Raw genomic sequence first — 23,431 nt, forward strand, 5'->3', positions numbered from 1 at the left:
TTTAAAAAATACTTATACATACTCATATTATATGCTTGAAATTATTTTGTGTTGTTAATGTTGCTCTTATGGACTCTACTGACAATTTGTGTTACTCCTCTGTCTACTGAGACGTCATAAATGAAAAAATCCTTTCCACATTTGCGTTTTGTGGCGTTGTGCGAAAAATCTTCAGTAATTCGGAAAATCCAATTCTGTCATTGTACGCTATAAAAATAACGACCCATTCCACTTAAGGTAGGTAGTTCTTGGAAAAGTCAGTTTGTTTTGTTTTGAGAAAAGTTTTCAGTAGGGATGACAAAAATCGGTCTTGAATGAAATAAGGGCGGAGTCCGTTCTAAGCCAGACCATAGACTATCGGAATATTTTTATAATACCGTTATTTTTTGGATATTACAATTTCAAATATCGGCAACCCGGTATTTTAATATTTTTGCTAAATGTTTCATGAATACCTAAAAATCATCACCTTTTCTGCGTCGTCCCCAAATGAAAGGGAATGGCGGGGAACAAGTATCGTCACGTCATATCACGTCGACTTCGACAAACAAAACAAGTAGTACAGTAAAAAGCACGGACTGTTTACATCAGTCTACTGTAAATTCTATTCAATATGTCACTCCCTTCCGCATATGCACATTACCTTTGTTCATCATTTCACCGTACGCCCGACAAACTGAGCAGGACAGAGACAAGATCTGGTAACATATTAATAAAAGGTTTTTTAACATTAAAATAAAAATTTTAAACAATTATTGATTAAAATAAAAACATTGCTTACGGGTAAAAGGTTATATTCTCTCTTTTCCAGATCGATTTGTGCAGTATTTTAACGTACATTTAGGCATTTTAGTAATTGCGAGGAGAAAATGCTCGCAACAGATTGAAGTCCGTTCTATCAAATATATGCCAGCTGGCCGAAGGTTGAGGGAACATATTTTGAACGCTCATGTTTACTCTTGTAATATACCTCAATGTAAATCAACAATAATTATTAAAATTCACTGTTTATTTTTTGGATCTTCAACTTCAAACGCGACAGTAATATCTTTAACATAACAAACACGTATATTCCTTAAAACAAACTATGACATGTTTTTTTAATAAATTCAACAAAACATGAAAATAGTAAACAAACAATACAAAAATCACGAACATTTAAGCAAGTCTTTAAGCATTAAATAAAATATAAATAAATAAAAAATATTCAGCGTGCTGTGTGCGGGCATGGCTTGTAGTAGTAACTAACTTAAACGACTAGAAAGCTACTGTCGCTACTGACGATAGAGACGGAGTTTGGTTGAACGAAATCAGCATTCTAATTTTCGATTGGTTGAATGAGCGGGATGGCAATCAGAATCACATTTAAAGTTTTAAATTTTAAAACCAGATACCATAAAAGAAACCTTATCTAATATTAAAATCCTGGTAAAAGTAAAGTCAAGATCGAGGTTTTTAATAAAAAATATCGTGTTTTTGGTCAGGTATATATGCTATAGGCTCATTATCATCATCATTTCCTTTTCGCACCTAATGGTGCATAGGGCACTACATTGATACACCAATTGCAGCGTATCTTGATCATTTTTGTTACATGAAGGTAAGATGATCAGTCTTTCGCTTTAGGTACTAGGACTATAAAATATTTTACTATGAAAACACCCTTTTAAATATATTATTTATCAACATGTCGGGAATTGATCTCGAGACCTCTTGCATGGTAGGCAAATGCGTTGACGGTGACACCACGATGCCTTCATTACTTATAGCGAACTTTAAAAAAATTCTCAAAAAATGTTTCCAAAAACTAATTTTTTGTTTAAGAATTTTCTTTTGAATTCTTATTTTTTTGGACTGGCACTCTTTTCCCAAATCCTGACCTCTCCCTTACAAAAATATAAGATAAAAAACAAGCTCTTAAAATCCGGTCAAGATCGAATTTATGCGGTCTTTGGGAGCCCTACGCGCACCACCGTTGGTACTTCGTACGCATGCCCCACAGATTGAGAACTTGTCCCACGCTTTGTTTTAAGCCAGGTCTAAAGACCTTCTTCATTTTGCGAACTCGTAATATTTTTCTAGTCTCGTCGTGGCCTTGGTTTTCCAACTGTACGCAGATAGTATTGTATCTCCGATTACGCGAACTACGCAGGCGCGGGCGGAGCGCCTACGTAGACAGTACTACGTAACCACGTATACGTACTGCAGAGGTACTAGTCATTTAATTATTGCTATGCTTGCTTGTTTCAATAGCATGCTAACCGAAATGGCGAAGCAAATTAAATGCGATTGCCGAATTCTTCATAAATAGGTGTTCATACACTAAAGTACATTCACGGAGACTGGACCGCTGTGCACGTGCAAACCTTGGTGCACCAATGCAGTGCCCTATGCACCATTAGGTGCGAAAAGGGACTTATGAAAATGATGGAAATTCTGAAGCCTAATTGGCCAATATGGGGTATTATATTTATTTTAGATATGTTAATATATTTGTAAGCCTCGTGGTGTAATGCCTACTACAAGAGGTCTTGGGTTTGATTCCCGACATAGTTGACACCATTTGGTGCGGAAAGGGAATGATGAATGATGAAATCAAATTCGCACACTGTCTCAAGAACAAACACACTGATGACAAAAAAATAGATGTATTTGCCATAACCTTATCAAACTTTATGAACCAATTATTCTTAAATTATAAAAATAACTATTAAATTTCTAGTTTTTTTATTTGTCTTTTAAATATTTTTTTTCGTTTTAAATTGTATTTTTATGTTTGTAAATTGTTTATAACCTCTGTATATATAAAAGTCCTTTCGGCGTTAATAAATAAATAAATATTATGCTCCGTAGCTTTCGGATGTGTTTAAAAAAAAAGCTTTAAAGAGTTCACGAATCTGTAAAGGAGTGTAATTTCAAATTATCAAGTAAATAAAGTTTGCTCCGATTTGTAAACAATTTGTAAATGACGCCACTCTATAGACAGAAATATTTTGATTCTGTCGAATTGTTTTGTTGTCAAAGACAGGATGATGGAGTTATTAAATTTGCACAAACTCAAAATCTATTACTGAAATAATTACACAAATGTTTATACCATAAAATATTTTAAATGTTTTTTATGAACATATTAAACATTTAAATTAGTTTAATTTGTTTGCTGGAAGATCATTATAATTTATAAAATGAATGACTAGGCGACACTTAATTGGATTAAAATGTCATTTATTTTTTTTTTTATATGGCGACTAGGTTTCATGTTTTCTTAAACTGGACTTTACATGGTTTTTTATTTTAAAATGCGTATTTTTTCAGCTGATGAATTTATCTACAATTAAATAAACGAACAACAAAAAATATTATTTAAACTGATTAACCATCAAAAGTGTTACTTTACAATCCTAAAATTAATGGATTTTGCATTTGATTTTTCAATAAATTAATTAAACCAGGTCATCAATTTAAGTCACTTATAATATTTATCTTGCGACCATTTGTTGATAATGTTTAATTATTTATTTTAGTCTTCAATAATAAAACACATCTGTCAAATATTTATTTACTTCTCGATTTTCAATACTTCGCAAATATACACGAATGATGACGCGCTGTAACGTCATAAATGGATAGATTTTTAAGAAAGCGGGCATAGGGTATTTAAATATAAAACTAGCAAGTGACCTGCACATAATTAAATAAATTATTTTATTGATAAACACAAAAGTTTTTTTTTATGTTCACGATCAGAATAATTGTATTTTTTTACGCATTAACCATTTATACTAGTTTTAACGATAGATTTTGTTTAGAAAGTTCTATATATTAAAAGTTCAACAATTAAAAAATATTGTATGGGCTCAGAACCGTTTCCACTAATTGTAAAATTTAAATAAATAACTTTGTTTTTAACCACTATATTTTTTATTTTTCTACCGACTATTCAAATATTACATATGAAGCTAGTAAATAAAGTCTTCTAAGGATAGAAAGTGTGATGTGCTGTGGATATGATCTTTAAAACTAGATAGGAGTAGACTAAAGGAAATATTGTTTATTTGGTTATTTATTTATTTTTTTCTTATTGTGAATCGCTTTTTTAATTTCTGAGATTTCCAAGTTGTCTAATTTTGATATTTTATTTTCAACGTGAAGAACTTCAAATCCAGCGTCTTTGTTGAAATTATGATTATTTTCTATTAAATGGTTTGCGGATTCAGAAAAAATAAAGTTTTCCTTTACTGTAATATTTATTTATTTAACAAATTGACGGACTGTGTCCAATTCAAACAAATCATAAAACGAAAAACAATAATAATACAGTAAAAAATAAAAGAAGCAATACAACAAAGAAAGGCAAATACAAGTTAATACATTAGACAGGCATTATGGAATCCAGGTTAATTCTACAAATATACAGTAAATTTATTAGGAATTTTTTTTTAGTCTATTTGTAAAAAAACTCAATGTACAATAAAAATAATTAAGATCTTTATCTTAAGTTTTTTTAGTTTTTCCAATGTAGATTGAATCGCAATCATTACCATTTAATTGGTAAATGCCTTTATATCAATTAAATATAGCTTTTAAACCGGTTTGTAGAAAAAAATGGTTAAAAACAAAGTCGTTTTTATATATTTTATTATAATGAGTGCTTCAAACACACACATATATATATATATATATATATATATATATATATATATATATATATTTTAAACATACAGTAGTAAATAGGTTGGAATTAGGTCGGGGATGCATGTTAAGAGAATAAGGAAAGGAAGGTAGAGTTAAAAAATATTCACAATGTTACCTCTCAAGCTGCATATTAAATTTTGAGTGCTGATACTCTGTTATGCGAACAGTAGCTGTAAATGAAATTTTATTGTCTTTTGCAAGACTTTCTGGCAACACAGGTATGTTTTGCCTGCTAGGTGGTATTGAACACACATTGTTTATTTATTTGGGAAAAAAACAACAGCTTTTACAAATAATTCATATAGAAGATACATTGGAAGTTAAACAGCCAATAATCATTTTCCACGGCTATGAAAGTTATTAATCAAGTGTACTCATTAAAATAACCCAGTAATACAATACAATTAATTTAATAGTTAAAAAATGATAGTTATTTAGAAACTGCAAATAAAATATGTAAATATAATGAATAATAATAAAAAAGTTTAAAAAAATTAAAAATAATAAAAACAAATAAAAATAAAATATATTTATGATAAATTAGTCAATCTATAAATAAATACAATTAAACAAGAAAATAAAATGAAAAAAACACAACTTATGTGATTATATTAAAGAAGGTACAAAATATAAATATGAATATACAATTTTAATGGCATACTCATATAATTATATATTATCCCTGGAACATGGATGGTTATCAAAACTAGTAATTCTCTACGGTCAACTATTCCTGCAATCAATTTGTACAGTAATTGTTGGTCCACGCGCATTTACCCTCGCAAAATTGTTTATCTTTAGTATTGATTTTTTTTTTGTTTTGAAACGATAATCATTTTCTTAGAAAAAATACGCTGACCTGATTTTTGTCTCTTTTTATTTTATTTTATCATCATATATTAATTAATAAAATACTCTTATTCGTAAATATACTTAGACCTTGGCTCTTCTCGCAATTTTTCTACATATTAAAAAATACAAAATAGTGGCTAAATTTAGATAAATATTACAATAAAACTCTAATAACATGTTTGTTTGCAAGGGGTAAACTACGGTTTCTCCAAAAACCTTTCCAGGAGGGACAAATTATTAATTTTTTATACATTAAACATCATAAATCACATCGAATCAGTCCATCATCGCTTGCTTCAAAAAGTAGTTGACGGCCTTCCAATACGGCGTGATCCCGCAGGTTTAAAGAAGAGGCAACTTGGGTTTAGGTTCTCCTGAGGCATGCGCTGCACGTGTCCAAGCCAGGTCCACCGCCGCGTCCTCAAGACGCTCGTTATAGGAGGCTGCTGCGTCCGTTCTCGGACTTCAATGTTAGTTATAAAATCGAACCACCTTATATTAATATTCTTCTCAAGCACTTACTCTCAAAACGCAGTTGTTTGGTGTTTTGAGCTTTGGTAAGGTGCCAAGATTCGCACCCATATAGAAGAACTGGCACTATACAAGAGTTGAATAATCGGCATTTCGTTTTGACCGAGTATAGACTAGAGTTATAGACAACACGCATCATGTTAAAAGTTGCTCCAGCAATTCCTAGGTGGGTTGCGAGCTCTTTAAGCATGCTTCCATCCTCAGTTATGTGTACTCCCAAGTATATAAAGCTGTCAACTTTCTCAATCCTCTGTCCATTATTATAGAGAGGCTGATCAGGGTCAGGACAGGATTTTTTGCACATAATGTGATTCTTTTTTGTATTAATATTAAGACCCAGACGAGTTGAGTTTTTCTGCAGTGTGTCAATAATTTCATGAAAATCACCAACAGACTTTTCAAAAAGGACTGCTTCATCTGCATACTCCAAGTCGCACAACTTTGGGGGGGTGTTCACTTTTATGCCTTGATCAGGTGGTATTGATTTGCATAAGATAAAATCCATCAGTTTGATGAATATGAACGGTGCAAGGACGCAGCCTTGCCTCACTCCAGTGGAGACCCCTAACCAATCAGTCAAAGAGCTACCGATTCTCACACGACAATTGCTATATATATGGAGCGCTTTTATAACAGCAATAATCTTGGGACTAATACCATACGCATCGAGAATTTTCCAAAGAGATGGTCGATGTGGACTATCAAATACTTTCTCGTGGTCAATGAAGCAACACGCAAGGGGTGTGTTTATTTTATTGCTCTGTTGGAGAATGCATCTTATGTTATGTATATGGTCCGCACACAACTTAGTGGGAATAAAACCAGTTTGGTTGACTCTCAGAATCTGCAGTACAGGAGCTCGTATTCTGCCCAAGATTGTGTGTACAAGAATCTTTCCTGGAACGCTCAGCAGAGTTTTTAGAGTAAAAAGTTGTGACCACCATTTGTGTTTTCTATATTTACTCGAACATTACTGTTGAAACGTTGTACGGTGGCGGAAATTTTCAGCTTTTCGATATCGATGGGCTTTGGCATATTTGGTTTAGCCATGCGGTGGAGCTTAAGGCGAGTTTTCCCAACGAGCAGCTCGTGGTCGCTGTATAAATCGGCTCCGCAGTAAACCCTAACGTCAAGCAATTCTCGCCTGTGTGTTGAGCTGTAGAGTAGGTGGTTAATTTGCGATTTTGTGCGTCCATCTGGCGAGGTCCATGTATACTTGTGAATGTTCTTATGAGGAAATATAGTACCGCCAGTAGTGAGCTCATTTAAAGTAGCAAATTCTATGAGTTGTGGAGTTAAAAAAAAAAATTGTCATTAAATAAATTAAGAGTTAATGTCAATTAGTATGTAAAAGGGAACGAAAAATTTGAGTTTGATATAGTAATAACTTAATTTCAACATATTTGGGACTACCATATTTTATATCTGGCATTCATATATAGATAACATTTTAGAGAAGGGAATGTGAAAGTCCAGGCATTTACAGGATGCATGACCTGTCATTGAGTGGTTTAAGTGAAGACAACCTCAGATCATTGTATAACGTTTTGACGCAGGTAATCATAAAATTATGATGCCTTTTAGAAATGTTAAATCATTGTAATGATTTCAATTTATTTTATTGCACAAAGGAATAAATTTTCTTTGTTTGATTCTTTTTATTTTATAATTTATAAAACTACTCCAAAAAAAGATATTTCTGATATTTTACATTGGAACATTATTAAGTAAATTCATAATTAATAATAGATCAATAACTTTTATTTACTGAATAATTCATTCAGTAATTGTACATGTTATATGTGAAAAACACGTAAAATGTATGATTTATTAAATGAATATTGTAGTATTTTTAAAATTAAAGAAAAAACTATTCTTTATCAAAGAACATGTAAAATCTATGTAGTATTTTTTTAACTAAAGTTTATAGTCTTAAATAGTTCTGTTTTAAAAAAACTTTAAATTAAAAATTTAATTTTATGTACTGAATTCTAAATTACCTTTTTAAGATATTAAATAAAAAATTCTTATTCAAAAAAGTTTTTTTATAATTAAAAAATTAAATATTTTTAGTATGAAGCACTTTTTAATTTTTAATTTTGACTTAATTCGTTCCTCTATTTGATGATTGATTTCAATAATATTTTCTTGAATTTACAATACATTTGAAGAGTATGTGTGCTTTATATTAGTTTATGACGTTGTTTAACGTATTTTGACGCTGTTTGAATTCAGATTGATTAAATAGCAACTAATGACGTCACATGTCAATACAGAACACGCAAACATGTCGCGACTTTTGTTATTTCTCTCCATATTATCATGACAACCACACGTTTCATGTCACCTTTTGGTCATTTTATGGGGGAAAACCGTAGGAAAAAAATTATTTATGTAATTGCGTATTTTTTCTTACCTCTCCATGTAATGTTTTTTAATTTTCTAAATCATGTTTTGTCCTTAACGTCGTTTTTCATTATCAATGTTTTTATAAATGTTTTCATCAAATCAAGTTTTCAACAATACTTTAAAAAAAAAAACAACAGTTGATTTTCTTTTTTTATATCCGTAAATTAATATACTGTAAAAAATAATACAGACAGTCATGATTTGTTCTAAAAATAATTACTGGCAAGTTCTCCGATCGATTTGACTCATTCATTGCTCGACCTTTTGTCAAACGAAAAACAATTTCTTACGGATTGATTTAGACTCTTTATGAGTGCGAAATCGGCGAACCTTATATTCGGTAATTTTTTTATTTATGATTTGACTACTTAGTACTACTACTACTACTAACTACTAACGATTGCCTTTGGTTCACATTTTCGTGCAAATTAAATTTGACGGTTTCATTGAATTATAATTATATAGATCACCATGGCAAGTTTACGGATGGCAAAAGTATATTGCTATATTACAGAACACACAAACATTTTTTTTTGCACCACAACAGGACAGTAATTACAGCGGTGAATTATATCACAGAACACCCAGGCTTGAAAAAGGTAACATTAGATATTTGTGTTCTCAACGGGAATCGATCCCGGAACCTACTAACAACTTCACTACGGAGGCCGCTTTACTAAATAATCCACTATAAGCTTCCATACAACTTTTATCTTTCACGTTTATGAACAGAGTTTTATCAATAAAGAAAGGTACACGACAAACGTGGGAACTTCCCGTTCAAATAATTAATTTGATCGGATATCTGTTGTATGTTTAAATATACATATCTAATATCTAACCATTAGATTCTATTAACGCTAGATTCTCAGACCTTTATTCATATTATGACCCTTGGGTTCCATAGAAAACAATGAGAAGGGAACTGCTCATTACTAGAATTCCAGGAAATGATCAAGCCAAATGATAGAGATAATAATAATAAATGTTTAATGGCTTTACTTTTCATATCTTTCAATTACAAAGTTTTAAGATCTAAGATGACCCTTAAAAAATCGTCGGGAAAATAAAGCACAATATAACTTTACTTTATAATTTACTTTACTTTATGCCAGACAAAGAATTTGTTTTTTTTTTTTTGTGTTAAAAAATGTCAATCAAAACAAAAAAAACGGTAAAGGAAAGGAATGCCTCCTCCGCACGCGCATCCAAGGCAATGTACCAGGAGCATAGGAGGGCGAGGGAGATGGGCGCGGGCGTGCGACTGCCGCCTGGCGCCAAATCCCACGCTCTCTGTTCGGGGATCTCCGCCTGGACTCGGCTGCATTCGCTGTTCTACTCGCGCAAGCGCCGAACGTGTAGCAAAATATTGTACCCACCCGTTCCTGCTACCCTGGTGGTATTAACCGTGCTTGAAAGCTGTAAAATGTCGTCGCTTAGGGTGGATGAAGAGGGTATTTTTAAATATATGACTAGGCCTTCTTAACTGGCCTTTGTCCACCTCCTACCTACTCACTAATAATATATTTTAGCCACGTGTGTGTGAAAACCTCTCCTTTTCCGTGACGTTCGTGCAAGATTCTTTACGTTTGCTTTCTAAATAAATATTCGGCCTCTTTTAAATCGGAACGAGATTTTCTATATTTCAAAACATATGGTGTCGGCTATGCCAGTTACTACCTAGTAGTTATTCTACAGTGCCACATTCCTTCGCTTTAGTTTCTCGACACGACAAGCTTCAAAAGACTAAACACTAGACGGAGAGTAACAGAGAGCCATAATAAAGTGATCTTTAGCATAAATTCAACGTTGATGTTTTTTCCTTAAATTGCTCTTTTATGGAGCCACGCTTCGGGTATCGCCGACGGCGACGGCCTAACGATAATTATTATTATCGCGAGAATGAGGCTTTTTCTCTCCGACGACGTGTCTAGACGCTTCACGTTCAGAATACGAGAACACAATATATGTTCCATGGTGTATTTCCTTTTATATCCACTTCGGCGCCGCGCCGGTACATCGTGACAATGGAATTGATTTGTGTAACTCGAAGACATGCCAATCCATGAGACTAATATGGGCAACCGTGCTCATAACGCGGAACAGTTTTGGCGCCATCTCCATTGTTACAGTTGCAGTTGGCTAAAATTTTCCTCTCCGGGGAACAACGACCTACCGAGCCATCATGTTCTCCTATTACTAAACTTTTTTGCATACCGCTTTGATCACTAACCAATTTGACAGCTATCCCTTATTTACATAAAATTTACTTTAGAAGGTGTCTTTCATCCATTACAATTACGTACATTAAAAAAATACAATGTCTACATAATTTATTATGTGAGTAAAACTATTATCTATTTTCATAAATGATTATGTAAATAAACGGTTTAATAAAAAAGTTAAATAAATGTTTACCAGATCTGAATGTTTTAGTAGACCTGGCCTATACTATGAATGAAATCTCCTTTGTTAGGTCAATGTACGCTTCTCTATTAACGCTTTCACTACCGGTCAACGGTCCCATAAAAACATATCTTACTAATAATTGATTTGTTTGATGTAAAAAGGTGTTCTTAAATGCTCGTAAATCGCTCGCTACTTTATTTATTTTATTTTTCAGCTGGGACCACAAATTTAGGCAAAATTTAAGTAAATCACTTTGGTTTTGAATTACTACTGATATTTTTTTTAATTTTTACTATTAATTAATATAATTACATAATTAATTCATGTTTTTATTCTTCCATACAATCTACTTTTTTATCTTTTTAGTGTTATAGCTGTGACTTTCCAAAAAAGATATGTTGACGTTTTTATTTATTTTTTTAATGTAAGTCATCAATAACAATGATTAGTAATTAAACGATTTTTTTAAAAGGTGATTCCAAAAAAATATACAAAAAATTATATTGATTTATTAGTTATTTTGTTTTTTTTTTTATTAGTTAGCATTATTTGGATTATGATATTTTGTAGGCGGCGAATTTTAACTTTAAAATTAATATATTTCATCTCTTCCATTCTAGGAACAAAACAAATGGAATATAGGTACTTACAATTTATTATAACGTACTTCATATTTGCATACAATGCTTTAACAAACTATTCAAACCCATTGTGACGTCATAATATTATTATGGACGAACTTTTATTGATGTACAGTATAATATTGTTCTAATTCTGAACCAAACAACGCGAATTAAATTATGGTGATATTCAACAGTTAATATAAATTATTGGTAAATATTGAATAATATTAATAAATAAATTACAATAAAATCTGTAAGACAAAATACCTATATAAAAAACTACATCGCTTTTATTTATTTTTTGAGAAGTGTGATTTTCCTGCTCTAAATTTTCCCAATCTCTCTCTCTCTCTCGACATAGAAGTTCGGCATGGACACAGCGCGAACGCCTCCGTTGGTCGGAGTGTCGCGGGCCGCAGGAATGTGGAGAGGTCAAGGCTCCCGTTCGGACCAACATGAAGAGGGCGGTGGCGGTGTGCTGAGGCAGTCTGGAAGGGCGGGATCGGGGAGGGGGAGACCGCATTCCGGCGCGAGTTATGCAGTGCGCTGCGACCTCTTCGCAGATCTGCGAGCCGTTTACTGGTTCTCGGTGCATCGATGCGGCCTCAAAGGGAAAATAAAATTTAGCAGAAAACCATCGCAAGCTTTTGTTTCCCTGGTAAACTCAAAGCGAAGAAGATAATATTTTCCGGCTTTTCAATGTATTTTTAGAAAATAATGCAAGACAAAGCTGATTTACAGTTCTGCGTTCCCGATAACTCTACGCTAGATTTTAGGAAAATGGGAAAATTCACGTAAAATGTTTTTTTTTTTCACATCTGTTTTGATGGTTGATTTCGAAACGCGGAATTTCAATCTATAAAATATGTTATTGTGTGGCCACGAATAGACTTCCAATTTACAAACAACATTCCTCGATGTCTTGCATAAGCAAGGGCCGGGCAGAGCGCGGCGCACAAGTTGCGCAATGTGGCAAGAGCGTCCCACGCTAGCCCACCAGGACCGGATGTCGTATAACGCCGCGCCGTTACTTGGTAATCTCCATTCCTAACCTCCGTCAATGTTGGCTTATTGTTAATAACAAACGAGACTGCACATATAGCGAAACTGGTTTTAGGAATTTTTCTCTGTGGCTCTCTATCAGCGGCAGCGGTCCAACAATCGATCATGAATTTAGCTTTATGACGAATATTGAAATCCGCATGATAATATTACAGAGAGGACGGATCGCTAACGCACATACGTTTCGAGCGGTGTATTAAGGTTTAATGAATTATCATAAGGGATAGTTGTTATTTCTTCGCTGATAAATAAGCTGGTGAAATTTTGTTTGAATAGAATGAGAAAACTCGTGTTTCAAAAGCTCTCTTAGGAAATCGACAACAATTTGCTTTCTGTCTATCCGGGCAAGTTCGGTAAGAAAATATTTGTTTTTTCATTTGTTAACACAATTCATTCTTTTGTACCTCATTTCATTCGTTTTATTAGTAGTTAGTATCTACGATAACGACATTTTCATTAGTAGTAACGATGGTTATTCCTAGAACTTATAACATATTTATGGCAAAGGGCATTTGGTAAAACGACTTAAATGCACAGAGATTTTGTTTATATTATTTTACACTTTGTTTTAATTGAAGAGTCCCGAAGCGCGTACATTCCAATGCACATGTGCAGATAGACAACCGGCCTCGTGTACAGAAACGTTGCACATTCCTAAAGTCTAGTTTCCTCGTTTCCTGTGATATCCGAACCCGTTCACCTTATACAGGACAACCAGCCCAAGGGCATTTGAAAAAGGTATTTTATAACTTGAGAGCTGTACAATAAACACATGGAAGAATTTAATCATGCATGTTCTTTGGGCACCCGAAATTAAGGTTTTCTTTGAATGTAATAAAAACCATTATGTATTACATAAAATAGGCATGATCGTTTGCTGGATTCTTACTTTTCATATAGTAAAAATAAAATGTAAGATCTTAAAATATTTTAGTAAATATTACACTAAAATTATATTAAAAGTACAACATAATAACTATCATCAACCCCATTTCCGCACCCGATGGTGAATAGGGCACTGCATTGGTAAATCATATGCAGCATTGTTCGATCGTCTGTTACATGAAGGTAACGTGATCAGTTTTACGCTTCAATTGCCAGTCCTGGCACAACGAAATATTGCCGTTTAAATAATCTTTCGGATCGAACCCAAGATCTCAAGAATGCTAAGCGAACACATCAACCATTATACGACGAGGCGGACTAATCTCCACTCGATATTCTTATTCAGGACTTTTACCTGAAAGCTGCCATTAAGTCTGAAATACTCGTTTAGGGTTCTGGTTTTATTTCACACACACAACTGTATTCTTCATCCGCCTGGACACAAATTAACGATATATTTTATTATAAATGGATAAATGTAACAATAATTAATACTTCTTTAAAAGGTTACCTAGTTTTGTTTTTTTGGGTTATATTTTAATTTGGACCTACATATAATGAAAATATTGATATTCATGAATATTCTATTGCAAAAGGACAAAAACCATTGCATGTTTTTTTTATCTTGTACTTTATCAGGGGAAAATTTACTTATAAGATTGATCATTTTACTTGATGCATTTATTTTGTTTGTAACTATTCTTAATTTGTTGACTTGTTAGTTTTGCTGTATTAATTCTGAACAACTCGCGTTTATTTATTTAATATTTATGTGAAAACATGCAATAACCATTTAAAATAACCATTTATTCTTTTTAATTTACAACGTAATATAAAAGTTCATTTTGTGAGTACATATTTATAAACAACTATTGTTAATAATTACTTCACAATCGACAGAAAATCCAAAACGAAATTAGTGCTAGATTATATTCAAGTTTAATATAATAAACCATTTAAATTATACAATACCTTTCTTTTATTTTTGTAAGTATACATTTAAAGAATCTACAACCATTGTGTTTTTAATGTAACTTAAAATGTTTAAATTTATTTCAACAGAAAGGGAAAAATTTTTGAGAAGGGAATATGGAAGTCTAGGCATTTACAGGGCTTATGACCTGTCATTGGCTGGTTTAAGTGGCCACTTTACACACTGTGTAACATTCACCATTCTGCCTATGTTTGAACATCCACATTTCCTCAACTCTTCCATCTGTTGACTTTTGTGAAGTAAAAGAGCTGAAACCTTTATCACGTGGGTGAGATTCATCCGGCTGAACCAAATCACCTACTAGGCAACGCCTGAAAACAATTTTTCAATTTTTATACTTCTTCTTTTACCAGGTAGTAATTCAACAATGTTTGATTATGTCCAAATGCTTGCAGACTGGCTGGATTTCCTCCCTAGGGAGTTGTTCATATTTAAATTTTTTTCAACAGAGAGGGAAAATAAATTTATATATGAACAACTCCCTAGGGAGGAAATCCAGCCAGTCTGCAAGCATTTGGACATAATCAAACATTGTTAACTTAAAATCATTCACCTGATGTTTCGATCTACATTTATATTTGAAATAACCTTTAAACTATGAAATAAAGTCTTCAAACCACAGAACCTTAACAAAAAAATATTATTTTCAAGCTCGATCTTGGCTTCCAATGCCCTCATTTATTTTTCTCATAACTGCAACGAAACAATTTGTTTTGAAAATACGGTTCCCTTTTATATCTGATAAGTAGATGTACTCTTCAGGTATTTGCAATTAAAATTCCTTGGTATGTGTAGCACCAGCTATTACTTAAAATCTAGTACTATTAATTTGAATAATATGTAGTGTGGTAACAGTACATCTGGTCTTGAGGAATTCGAACTTGGTAGAGTGGCATTGGTCTTAGGAATTCTGTTTAGTAACCTGTCATAGTGTCCAACGAGGCGATGGAATGTTGAGAGATACTCGGGGAACTAACATTATTGTAAAATGTTGCAATCAAACGAGATTCTTATTGCGCGGACATAGACATGCTGGAGTCAGGTGGAGATTCCATTAAACATTTGACCACTGCAAAGTTCGCTATGTCTTTAAACGTATCTTTTACCTGCTGGTTTAAACTTTTGCTATTGTAGAACAATTATTTTACAGTAATGTTGTATCGAATGTTTTAATTTCACGTGTATTCTGTTAATCATTTTCTTTTTTAAAAAATAAAATGGCGTTGCATCATAAATTTGATGCTTTTTCCAATGTCATGTTGAATTATTTTATAAACCAACTCGTTCGCAGTACGCAATCAGTAACCGGGCCCAACCGTTGGGTCTGCAAGCATCAGAAACATAGGTAAGTCTCACAGTTCTGAGAAAAATCTCTTCTTTCTCGTTTCAAAACTAAAAAGGAGAATCCCTCCACCAAACGATCAGTCCTCCACCCGTACTCGTGCTACTGTCACCGTGTCGCCGAACAGGCCCCAGTCGAGCATTGGGTTGTACACAGATGGATTCCTGCTCGCTAAGATGAGTTGGATATTTGTAGGAAGATAAATTAGCGGAGCCAAAGTCTTGAAAAGGGTTGGCAATTGGTTATTTATTGGGCAAACAAAGAATAAGTGGTTGAGATCTTCTTCTTCAAAACGACAATCGCAAATGGGAAATCAATAACACCAATTCTCGCAAGGTGAGTCCTCGTACAGCAATGCCCTATCCTCATTCGATAAATGGTAGATGTATCTTTTTTGTTCAGAAAATTTTTCTCAACCCAGAAACGTGATGAGATATTAGGTTGAATGAGAGCGTAATGTTTTCCTTTTGAAATTTTGGAGGAGTTCCATTTCATTTTCTTGTGTTCTAACAAATTCCCGAAGTGCGTCTGTGCGTTTTGTTATTGTGTTGTAAGCTGTATTTTTTCAGTAAAACGTAGATAATAGAACTAGCTAGAATCTACTACCGGTGGTTTCCAATTTGAAAAACGCATATTTTAAATATATTTGAAACACTGCAATTTAATGAAATTAAAAAAATGATAAAAGATTGATAATTTTCTTTAAGTATGTAACAGAAGTTACAGTATCCGACATATCTACAGAGAATTCAGCATCCAACGAGAAAAATACTTCACCTTGCGTTGAACTTCCATTTCTATCTATTTGTATAGATTTAAATTACTTCTCAAATCGAGTGGAACTGATTTCTGGATGTTGGAAGGTATTTATCACCTTTCAGCGTTACAAGTTGCTTAATGTTTATAAATATTCATGCACAATTTATGCAAATACTATACGGGGAGTAGTGATGCATAAAAGAAATGCACTTTGCTAGTTAAGCGTCTGCCATTTTGTTTAACATATTTACGTATTATTATATAAGCAGATTAAATCTCCCACGCACGCGCGTACCAAACTATTTTAAAAAGGGGGATTCTTGATTGAGTTATTAATAAATGTTCTAAGGTACAGTACCACATACCGCACCCTACATTGTTTTTTATTTCAGACAAATTAAAATTTCTAATTTTAAGGTTGTGTATAATACGAAAATATCCATTTATGCTTGGCTTAATAAAAAAAAACGTATGGTACCAAATAAGCTTATGACATTTTTTTCTATTCAAGTCTTCATATCACCCTCAGGTCGGAATTAGGGTTAAAAAATTAGACAGAAAAAGAAATAAGAAATGCGTATTCTAAATTAATTGTATAAACATATGGAATAAGTAAATTTACCATCTGAAGACTCCGCACAGTCTTCGTGGTATCAAGACCTGAGTGCATCTTATCCACTCTTCAACTCCGTTATCCTGAGAAAACCAGTGCTCATAATATAAAGATATCGCATCATTTTTGTCAATGTTTTCATCATCAGTGGAAACAAGGCTTATTGTAGACCTCTTTTGATGTCTCGTCCTTTAGAAGAAAATTGCCTGGTGAAAGTTTTCTTCTGAATAACGTGAGATGGTTGTTTTATTGTTTGAATTTTTCTTTATGGAAACATTTAAGTTTGTTTATGGGTTTTGTTTCTGTTTGATAGCTATTTTAACCTTTTCCCATAGAATTAAGAATAGTCCAGAAACCGCATACGCACATCAAACAGAAGGCGATTCAACTACTCATAAATGAGTAGGTTTACGTTTTGACCCATTAGTTTCTTTGTAGACGTCGCCCAGTGCGCAACTCCTGATTCGAATTTAACCATGCCGTGTTATGTCCTTTTAAAGTGTAGAAATACTGCTAGAATCTTAAAGAAACAGGATGCAATCATATTTCATGTGTAATTATCAAATGAATGTGTATGTCACAAATGCATTACTTTAAAATTCTGTCGGATTTTCGAAGAAACAAAATGGAAATTTCGTAAGTGTTGCCAGGGTAGTAAAAATTTTAACCCTACTTTGCTCATATAATAAGAGAAATAATGAAAATTGAACCTCGGATTAAACAACGCCAGCTAAGTAATACGATATATCAATAAAACATTACTTTAAACATCGACACAAATATTAATAAAAAAAGCTCACTTTTGATGGATTATTTCAGATTTGTGTTTCTTGTATATTTTATGTTTCTTGTATTGTGTTTTATTACTATTTCGGATGTATGATATTATGTATGGTCACAAAAATGTTTTCTTCATTTGTTCGGTTCCAAGTGAATGCGTGCATGAGAAGATGTATGAATGTAGAGGAAGCGAGGTCTGTGTGCCAAGATAGAGTGTTCTATCCTCTCTTCCTACCCCTACGGAGAAACGGCGTGATGGTTTGTTGTTGTTGTTGTTGTTGTTATTTGCCATGGCACTGATGATAGTGCCAGTGGTCACATTGGTCAGGGCTCGCGGGACCCAAGAGACCACTCATGGATGCTAGGGAGTTAGCACATCGGTAATGTTGCTGATTGATATTTTTTTCGTGTACCTAATCATAATGTTTTTTTTTTTTTCTTTCATTTCGTTTTTTCGTCTAGTCAAATAAAAAAAAAAACATTTTATTGGTTGATTTTTTATAAAATATTGCAACATAGACCTAAGCTGGCAAATGTACAAGAAAATTGCATCTCGAATTTGACTTTTGGCTCTTTCTTCGATCCTTGGTGTGCATATATTTAAGTATTTTATTTTATTTTATAAAAACAACAGTTGTTATATAAAAATATATAATATAAATAATAGTACATACATCCAGATTAGTTTTTCACAAATATAATGAGAGAACATATTACACAGTAAAGAGAAAAAAGAGCAAAAGCGGGTATTTTTATAAAAGATTTTTGAGTCGCCTGAAAGAAGTAATTAATAAATTAAATTTTACAATGTGATAGTATTTAAAATACACGAATATAAAAACTTTTTCCGGGGAAATGAAGTAATCTTATGTAGAATTATGTACATACCATAAAAGCACGGCAAGAATAAAAAGCAAATAGTTAAAAAGTGTGTGAATAACAAATCATAATATACCGTAAATAATTCTGATTGAAACACCTAAGAGGCGGATTTATGAATGAAAGAGGATGTATGGATCAAATATTTGCTCTGCGAAATATGAAAGAAAATATTCTGGCTAAACACCAAAAACTTTTCTGCGCATTTATCGATCTGCAAAAAGCATAGAGTTGACAAGAAATAAATGTTGAAGGTTTTACCGGAGTATAGAGTGAATGGTAACCTGACAAGGGTTATTGCGTCACTGTACAAGGACAGCACAGCATGTGTGAGAGTAAATGGTTCATTCACTTCGTGGTTTAACACTCATAAAGGAGTCAAACAGGAATGTATAATGTCACCATGGTTATTCAACGTATACATCGATAACTGTATGAAAGAACTGAAAGATTTAAAAATGGGAGCAAAATGAGTGGTAAAACTGTTAACTGTCTTCTGTATGCTGATGATGCTGTGCTTCTTGCTAGCAGCAAAGAAGACTTACAATTCTTAGTAATAAAAGCCTACGATGTGTGCAAGAAAAGCCATTTGCTAATGAATGTTGATAAGTCGAATGTTATGGTTTTTGAAAGGGATGAAAATACAACTAAATATGAGAACAGTGTGAACGGAGATATTCTGAATCAGGTAGAAAAAAAATTATATCTGGAAAGTATGTTTACTAGGGATGGAAAGACTGAGAAATATATTAAAAGGAGGTTGAGTGGCGGGAACACGGTAAACGGCGCACTGTAATCTACTTTGGCAAACAAATGTTTATCGCGAAGGCAAAACTAGCAGTTCACAATAGAGTTCTAGTGCCAACTCTTATGTATGGGAGCAATGTTTGGAATTGGAAAAATTATAATGAAAGTAGGTTAAATGCTGTTGAAATGTGATCCCCCAGGCGAATGTGTAGTAAAACGATGTATAATACGTGCACAAATGTCGAGATCCGTGAACTATGTAAGGCTGAGATATGCTTTATCGACAGTATCAAGAAAGGGGTACTGCGTTGGTTTGGACTTGTAGAGCGAATGGACAACGGCTAAAATCATTGAAGATGGATATGTCAAGAGTAGGAATAATCGGCGTGCGTGCATGAGAAGATGTATGATTGTAGAGGAAGCAAGGTCTGTATGCAAAGATAGAGTGATATGGCGTTCATCCTCTCTGCCTACCCGTACGGGGAAGCGGTGTGATGGTTTGTTGTAGTTTGTTGTTATTTTTGAAAGAGCTATTATATTTTTTTTGATATCCGAATATTCCAATAGGTCAACTCTATAAGAAGGAAAAGGAGAAATGAGGTAATAAGGGTTACAGGGTAAACTATGGGATAAGGGGTGATTAAAAATGAGTATAATTTTTCTCAAATCTGTACAAATACTTCCTTAAGATACGAGCTTTACAATATTTAAAAAGTAATACAAATTACATTATTTGTTTAAATTAATATAATTTTCTCTCTTTTCAGATACTCCTTAAATAGCTGCAACAAAAAAAATGCAGTTCACCTAATGCAGACTTCATTTTTCCACAGGTAATTTTAATCAATTATAAAGAACACATTTTTTTATATATCCTCATTATGCGCATAATATGCGCACAGTATTGTCCTTTTTTTACGACCAACTTATTTTTTTTGATGTATTTGCAACGGTCATTACATACCAATATCAAAAAGATTCAAGTTTGCGAGTGAAAACTCTTTGTGGAAGTTTGTTGTTATTTATACAAATTAATTTACCAGAGACCGGTTTCATCGCCTTCGCGACATCTTCAAAGTCCTTCAGACAAAAATAAATATATTAAAATTCCATTATATATTTTTCAGTTTTGCATCCTTACTGTTTTTGTATAAATACATTTAATTTAGAAATAAAGATACCAATCTCGAAGATGTGAACGTAATGAAACCGACCACTGGCTATTCGAAATTTGTGCATTTAAGAATCGCTCGCCTTTCATTTCTATAATAAACTTATAAAATTTATTAAGTTAGTATTTTTACTTAAATAATAGCATTTTTGTGATTTTTTCAATTCTTTCGCAGTCCCTTTTTTAGTCACGGGGGTTCCGGGTTAGATTCCTGGTGAATTTCAAATATGAAAAATTAAATTTTTCCCACGCCCGGGTTTTCTGTGGTATACCACAGTAATTGAACCTCTAGCCTATTGTAGTAAAAAACAAAAAACAAAAAAAAACGGACTCACTGAGAAACAGATGTGTTTAATGTTAAAATTTAAAAAAGCTAATTACCCAGCGAAATAACTGTAATAATACAGTTTCTAACGTTGAATTAAGCAGCGCACATAATATGATAAATTTATTTAATATAATTAAAGCGATTGATTTAGTTCGGTTAAATGTTAAGGTGCGTAAATTGCGTTTGTATACTTATTTATTAAATTAATGTTAATTTACGAAACACATAATATTGTACGAGTATCGGAATAGACACAACATTATAACGGCTAACGGTAATTTGTTGTCGTTGAATAAAATCCGCGAAAATTACGCAACTTTTTCTTTGTCTAGCACATTCGGCTCACGTGTGCATGTGTGAGTGTAAATGTCTATGATGCTGAGTACTAGTAGTGGAAATTATTGCTATTTTTATTGCACTTCATTAGCATGTGAAACATTTTAGCATGTGAAATTTATTGCCATTTTTAATCGCACGTGTTTATAAATCTGCATGTGAACAATCCTTGGTACTGCTAAACTTAAGGCTGTAGTCGGGTAAAACACACGAAAAATGAGGAAACTATACGATTTTGCCATTTTAAAACAAATAATTTTGAAAAATCACGCAATAATAAAAAAAAATTAAAACCGGTAAGGGCCGGTACCGGAATCGGTATGAAGGTAACAAAAACCTAAATAAGATATTGTTAGAAATTGAATATTACAACCAGAATTACCTTCTTTTTAAAAAAAAGAATACAATTCCATAAAAAAAATTTCAACGAAAATATTTTAAAAACATTTTTTTTTAAATATTACCGAAGGCATGGTTTTACGTAGAAATAAAGGAAAATGTCACAAAATGTATTTGAATTAAAATGGTTTTATTTCTTTATGTGATTTAAAATAGTTGTATTTCTTTATTAAGATTTTGCTTCCTTTATTTTAATGTTCAATTTATTATCTTTAAATCTTTGCAATAAATTTTAGTTCAATACTTTGTCTTTATATGAGAATCAAGATACCAAAGTTTAGTCTAAATTTAAAATGGCGTAATCGCATGGTTTTCTTATTTTTCGTGAGTTTTACCCAACTTAACGTATACGGAGACAAGAAACTCATCTTTCATACATTTTCAGCATTTCCTTGAATTACTCAGTACTGCGAATTTAGAGTACCTAGCTTTCGGGTAAATAAGGTAAAGAAGACCTCAATTATTAGGTACAGTATATATGTGTTTTAATGTATTTTTATTGAATAAATAAAATTATATAAAATCTTTTCTAATTGTTTAAAAAGAAAAATTTAACAATGTTATAAAATTACGGTTTTATGAAAAGCCGTGGATTTAAGTCTCATAGTAATAATTTTCTAGAGAAGCCATTAATTAAGCGCTCTGGTATATAACAAAAGAGTTCCAAATTTTTAGTTTGGGTTTATTTTAATTTTTAGTTTAACAACAAACGTGTAATGGATGATTTTGGTTAGTGCTTGCAATTCTTAACGCAAGTACCTACTGCTCGTTGTATTGCTGTAATCTGTAGCTAACTTTGTGGTCAATAAACATAGAATGGTTTTTCTTCATATGGGCGACTCTATTAGGTTATTTCTCGCAGATTTTAGTAGATTAAATTTTTCTTCCCATTTAAAATTTCATTTTGCAGTTGCTAATGCTGTAAAAGTTTGATATAATTGCACGACGCTAATGCTAATTATTTTATCACTTCTACCTTGATATGTGTATGTATTTGTATGTGTGTGTGTGTGTGTGTGTTGCAGACACTCACTCTGTCTAGACAAACACGAAAGTGTCTTTCTAGTTCTAGCACACTGCGACCCAATTGCTCCTGCATGGATACTAATAATATTATATTATTCTAATAATATATACAAGTTATATTTTTGCGAGAAAACTGTTCAATGTACAACGTAGGTATAAAGTTAACCCACTCAGACCGGATGCGTTTGTGTTCTTTCATTTTTGCAGAGTGCGACTCGTTGCCAAATTCTGACTCATTTCTATCGTTCTATTTTCTAGTAAATAGCATAGGTGAGAACGATAATTTTATTTTTTATCGCTGTGTTTAGTAATGAATCGTGTTTTTTTAAATAGTTTCTCACTTACAGACTAAGACCTCGTTTCTCGAACATTCTTTTTGTAAATATTAAAGCTTGTTTCTATTCTTCTGTTCAATTTTTTTACCTGTTTAATTCCAAATACGTACCAAGAAAATATGTCTCCTCATAAAAGGTAAATAAAAATGAATTCATGTTGATTTAAAAAAAATTGTAATTTCAAATTAAAAGAAAGATTATTTTATGTTATTAAGTTTTTATTGCATGGAGACTTACTATTTTCAGATACATTATT

General features: G+C 32.6%; 1 long non-coding RNA gene across 1 annotated transcript in view; it reads left to right on the forward strand.

Moving 5' to 3' along the window:
* LOC148279526 (uncharacterized) overlaps positions 1 to 21,077 on the forward strand; it is an 86,624-nt gene extending 65,547 nt beyond the window's left edge. Inside the window, exon 4 of the long non-coding RNA XR_015822843.1 lies at positions 20,348 to 21,077. This is a non-coding gene — a long non-coding RNA (uncharacterized LOC148279526). The remainder of the gene's footprint in view (positions 1 to 20,347) is intronic.
* Positions 21,078 to 23,431: the final 2,354 nt, after the last annotated feature.

Source organism: Micrasema longulum, unplaced genomic scaffold, assembly GCF_059751315.1.
Source record: "Micrasema longulum isolate JH-2025_06_02 unplaced genomic scaffold, ASM5975131v1 h1tg000708l, whole genome shotgun sequence".
Lineage (NCBI taxonomy): Eukaryota > Metazoa > Arthropoda > Insecta > Trichoptera > Brachycentridae > Micrasema > Micrasema longulum.